Consider the following 5828-nt stretch of genomic DNA (forward strand, 5'->3'; position numbering starts at 1 on the left):
CACACTAGACACACAGACAGGGAGGGGCACCCACAGCAAACTCCCTTCGCCTGGGAGCAGGTGTGGTCCTTGAGTCCTATGTCGCCTGTTTCTTCCTCCGCCTTGGCCTACAGGCCCGATGTGACCTGACCTCTGCCTGCCTCTCCGACTCCATCTCCCCTCCGGCTTCTGTTCTTTCTAACAATTATGTTACAGCCTCAGTGAATGTGACAAGGACCCTGAATCACGGTGGCTTTACTGAGACAGAGGTTCATTCCTTTCACATGAAAGTCCAAGCCAGTCGGGTGATTCTTCTCTGTGCATTTTTCAGGGTCTTAGGCTACTTCCGTCTTGCTGCTCTGACTTCCTTAGGGTGTAGCTTCCCCCACAGTGTCCATCCTATCTACTGCCAGCCAGCAGGGAGGGGAGAAGAGAACAAGAGGACACAAATCTTCCTTCCTCTAAAGGCAGTTGCTGTGCCCTGGCCTCATGTGCAGTGGCCACTGCTTGCTGCAAGGGGCGCTGGGAAGTTTTCATCCCAGATGCCAGTGCCCACCTGGGTGACTCCTGAGGTCGAAGGGAGAGAGGACCTGAAAGAGACTCAGTGGCTCTTCCCACCGTCATGCACGTTGCTGCAGTCTAGGGCGACCCACTGCCTCAGCTTGCTCAGGACTGACGGGGGTCGTGGGGCACAGACCTCTCAGTTTTATAACAGGGGCAGTTCCAGGCAAATCATCCCAGCTTGGCTGAGACTCAGAAGTTTCTTGGGACGTGGGATTTGTAGTGTTAAAACCGGGAAAATTCTGGGCAAACCTGGACAAGTTGATGCCTGCCGTGGGCAGCCTTTGCATCTACGGTTACCCCTGTCCGGGATTCCCTTTCTGCAGCTCTGTGCAGTGCTCAGTCCTCTTCTGTTGAGGAAAGGCTGCTCTCTGGGTGTCCCCGGATGCCTGGTCTGCTGTACTCAGCACTACATGCTCCGTGAAAATCCCTCCATGCTCTTCATAGAATGAGATCTGTTCTTTCCACCCTTCCCTGCCCACGTCAATTTCAAAGTCTCTGAGGATTATTAATTTTGATTCTCTTCAGCACTGACAGATACATCTCTTTCCCTAAATCTGTGGCTGGGTTCACGCATAGTCAGATAAATCTGATATTAACAGTAACCTGAACGAAAAACGTGTATTAAATCCCAAGATTATGATGTAGGAAGCAAGGATTCTGAAGAGATGTGTAAGCCTAATAAAGGGCAAAGCGTGTGGATTAAAAGGAAATGTGGGGTGGAGAAACATTTCATGAAATAGAACCCCACCTCTTGGGTGAGTTCATTGGTACAACCTTTCTGGAGGGCAATTTGGCAACTGGTCAATGAAAGTGCATAACTTTTCACCCCATATTTTATTTATAGGCATTTATCCCTAGGAAATGGTCAGAAAAATATGCAAAGATGCATCTCAAGGATATTTATAAGAAAGAAGTAGGAAGCATAAATGCCCGCTGGTGGTCCCACACCCTGGCGCCAGTGCTCCCCTCTCCTAGTGGGTGGGCACACGCTACATTTTCCCAGGCTTCTTTGCGGTGAGTTGTGGCCATGTGACCAGGTTCTGGCCAATGGGAGGCAATGAAAGTGTTGGGTGGTATTTTTGGAGACCCCCTTTTATAGCTTCTTGATATGGTTTGGGTGTTGGTCCCCTCCAAATCTCATGTTGAAATGTGATCCCTGATGTTGGAGGTGGGGCCTCCTGGGAGGTGTTTTGGTGATGTGGGCAGATCCCTCTCACAATGGCTTGGTGCCGTCCCAATGGCAATGACGTTTCTTGCTCTGAGTTTATGGGAGATCTGGTGGTTTAAAGGGCCTGGCACATCCTCCTCCCTCTCTTGCTCTTTCTCTCACCATGTGATGTACCTTCTTCCCTTTCGTCTTCTGTCATGATTGGAAGCTTCCTGAGTCCTCCCCAGGAGCAGATGCTGGTGCCATGATTGTACAGCCTGCAGAACTGTGAGCCAATTAAACCTCTCTTCTCTAAATAACCCAGCCTCAGGAATTCCTTTATAGCAATGCAGATGGATGGACACATATCTTTAGTGTCATTTCTTAGTTGTTCCATCCTTTGACCTGCTTTCTGGAGTAAGCATATGATGGTTGGAGCTATTCTTGTCACCTTGAACCTTGAGGATTAGGCTTCTACCCTGCAGATAGCAGAATGTCCTCTGGAAGGAAATGAAAGTCCCTAACGCCACCCTAGACTGACAACCTCCAGTTTTGTTTTTTCTTTTTTTGTTTTTTTTGAGACAGAGTCTTGCTCTGTTGCCCAGGGGGGAGTGCAGTGGTGTGATCTCAGCTCATTGCAACCTCCACCTCCTGGGTTCAAGTGATTCTCATGCCTCAGCCCCCCGAGTAGATGGGATTACAGGTGTGTGCCACCCTGTTCCACTAATTATTTTTAGTAGAGACAGGGTTTCACCATGTTGACCAGGCTGGTCTCGAACTCATGACCTTAAGTGATCCACTCGCCTCAACCTCTCAAAGTGCTGGGGTTACAGGCATGAGCTGCTGCACCTGGCCCAGTCTTGGTTTTTATGAGATAATCCTCTGTCTTGGCTGAAGTTACATCACTGATAGGTGATATAACCATAACTGGATAAAAAGTAGGAAATTCATGTAATACTTATATCTACTTATGCCCATACCCAAAATGGTAGTGATCTGTTGTTATCTATGTGTAAATATGGACATAAAATATTGCTTAGTGTAAACAAAGCTTTTTTTTTTTTTTTTTTTAAGACAGTCTCACTCTGTTGCCCAGACTGGATTGCAATGGTGTGATCTTGGCTCACTGCAACCTCCACCTCCTGGGTTCAAACAATTCTCCTGCCTCAGCCTCCCAAGTAGCTGAGATTACAGGTGCATGCACCACACCCAGCTAATTTTTGTATTTTTAGTTGAGATGGGGTTTTGCCATGTTGGCCAAGCTGGTCTCAAACTTCCAACCTTCAGTTATCCACCCATGTCGGACTCCCAAAATGCTGGGATTACAGGCATGAGCCGCTGCGCCTCGCCTATAAAGCTTTATTCTATTTTAATGAAGCAAAAATGCGTAAGTGTGTAAATGTGATAATATGTGTGTATGTCTAACAGGAGCACTACATAGCAAAATGCGAATGCTGCTTATCTTTGGTGTTGGAATCACGTGTGATTTAAAAGCTTGTTTTCTTCTATTTTTAAAAACCTTTGAAATAAGTTATGACTTTGATTATTAGAAAAAAAACTATACTAGTTGAGAGGAAAGAAAACCCCACGTCTTGTTGAAACTGACTGGAGCTGGGAGAAATGAGAAATTCCTTTGCAGGTGTCACTTCCATGCCAGAAAAGTGGCCTTGCAGGACCGTCCCACAAGCCAGATGTGCCTCTTCCCCCGGTCCCTGTACCTGGTGTGAGGTCGCACAGAGTGTGAGCGTCCTTCACAGAGTCTGACCTGCCAAGGTCGGGGTGAAGTGGGGGTCTAGAGACATTCAGAACCCGGGGGAGCCGAACAGCTGTGACTGTACGTTTGCAGGATGACCTCTCCCCTCAAAGAGCAAGAAATAACTCTAGTGCAATTTCTAAACATTTACAAGAGAGGATTTTTAAACTTTTCACTTCTTTATTCCAACTAGCATATTTGAAAGCATAAAATGCACAAAGAAGACCTGCTATTTACAATCACTTTCTCCAAGCCAGCATTATATTAAAAAACAGCAGATAAAGCTCATGGCTTTGATGAAAGGGGCACTTTTTTCATTGGAAACAATTAACATTGCTCCCCATTCTGGGAATAATTTAAAGAAAATAATTTGGAAGGACATTTGGTTTGGTATGAAGCAAACAAATAATTTCAGATCACAAATGTAATAATTTGATCTTGCTTTAAAACCAAACATTTCAGAACAATCTAGCATCACATTCTCTTCTGAGTCTATGAAACTCTGAATTCGGGGTGAGTCTGAATTCCCAAGACAGGACTGAGGCTAGAAAATATTTGATGGTAGAAACCTGGTACTGTGTGGTTATCACGTGGGTTAAAGACGTAGGCTTGGTTCACCCGCTGAACCTGCTTACATATGAGGCTCACCTGAGAAGGTGATATGGACAAGCCCATCCTGTGGGTCTGAGGGCTCTTCACCAGGAGTAGAGCAAGGAGGATGGCCCCAGTGTCCCCGTCTCTGAACACGTTTAGGGGGAGGGCTGTAGAGCCTGGACAGATCACCACTGGCTCCATGGGGAAATTTCAGCAGCACTCATTGCCTGTGTCCTGTGCCAGGCACTGCGCTCAGGGCAGGGATTTGGGATTCACCAGGGCACAAGGCAACGTGCCTCTGTCCTCACGGAGCCTAAGTGCTGGTGGAGACGGACAGTACAGATGTCAACTGCAAATGACGAGGCACTTGCAGGTAGGCGTCAGCTCCAAGAAGGAAATGAAGGGTGCATGTCGCTGACTGAGACCCTGGTGGGGGCAACTTAAATAGGGCCGTGGAGGAGGGCCTCTCTGAGGAGGTGACATTTGAGCTGAGGCCTCACCATTCAGAAGGAAAAAGCTGTAAAGGGTCTGGGATAAATTCAACCTGCAGACTTCTAAAATGATGTAAGGTGTTACAGCTCTTTCAGAATTTGTCTAGCACGTTTTCTGGTTGTCACTCCCAGGTAGGCTGGGGAAGAGGCATCTGTGCCCAGCTCGTGGCCTATTATTTGCACTTGGTGGGGGGGTTCCCATCTCCCACAACCATCCCCCTGGGGCCTGCTCCCAGGTGGGGTCAGATTTTCACCAGAAAGCCCTCCACGCAAAAAAAAAAAAAAAAAAAAAAAATTAATTTGAACTAGTTGCCAACATTTGCATTTTAATTCTAAAAATCTGTATTTTTGACTTTGTTGGAAAGTCAGACTATCTGGCCAGGCCGGGCTGGGATCTGGTGGATTCTGGGATTTCTGTTTCTGGTTAGGGAGGGTATTTGGGGTTTGCCCCTCCAGCATCTGTCCCAGTGTGGAGTGGGGGTGGAGGCCCAGGCTCAGTGCGGGGAACTGCAGTGGCCGAGGGCCTCGGCTGTCTCCAGACGGCCGGATGGACCCTGCCACTTCCTGCTTGGGGTGGGCTGGGGTTCTTTGCTGCCTCTCCTCCCAGCCCACAGCCTCTTGAACTCCACTGAGACCACCCCCATGTGAGGCTGGGAAGGGAAACCTGCCTTTGTAAGTGAAATCAGGTGAAATCAGGCTGTGACAGTGTCAGAAACTAAAAGACCCTGTCATAAGCGTGGCCAGGAAGACTGTCACCATTGTGGCATGCAAATGAGAGAGATGTGTGGGACAATGTCTACCAAGAGATGAGCTAGGTGAGGGCAGGTCATCGTGAAGGAGAGAGGAGGAGTCCTCCCCACAGCAGCAGTTCCAACCTGCAGAGAAATAGCCTCTGGGGAGGGACTCGTTCCAAGGAGGCCCTGTGCTGTGCTGTGTGGAGTGGGTTGTTTGAGTCCTGAATGGCGGGAACTTGGAGCAGTCAGTGTCCCTGTGGGAGCAGGGGTGCTCTCAGCCAGGTGATTGGGGTCCTTGGATGGTGAGCCCCTCTGTGTGTGCGAGGGGGGTGGCCCTCTACTCTGTCCCTTCTGAAGGCAGTCGTAAGGGAGGGAGGCCAAAGAGCTCAGCGTCAGATGAGCCTGGGTGCAGGTCCCACTTCCTGCCAGGCCAGTGCCTCTGAGCCTCAGTTTCCTCATCTGTATAGTGGGGTTGATCCCAACCATGTCTACTGCCTGCCTGCCATGTGCCAGGCCCTCCTTACACATCTTTGATTGCTTGAGGGCAGGGACTTTATTATCCTCCT

General features: G+C 48.6%; 1 non-coding gene across 1 annotated transcript; it reads left to right on the plus strand.

Annotated features, from left to right (window-relative positions):
• The first annotated feature begins 4604 nt into the window (after nucleotides 1–4604).
• On the plus strand, nucleotides 4605–4667 carry LOC116465265 (U7 small nuclear RNA). The gene has a single exon (XR_004247147.1). It is a non-coding gene; the product is annotated as a U7 small nuclear RNA (small nuclear RNA).
• Nucleotides 4668–5828: the final 1161 nt, after the last annotated feature.

Source organism: Hylobates moloch, unplaced genomic scaffold (genome assembly GCF_009828535.3).
Source record: "Hylobates moloch isolate HMO894 unplaced genomic scaffold, HMol_V3 SCAFFOLD_4132, whole genome shotgun sequence".
Classification (NCBI taxonomy): Eukaryota; Metazoa; Chordata; class Mammalia; order Primates; family Hylobatidae; genus Hylobates; species Hylobates moloch.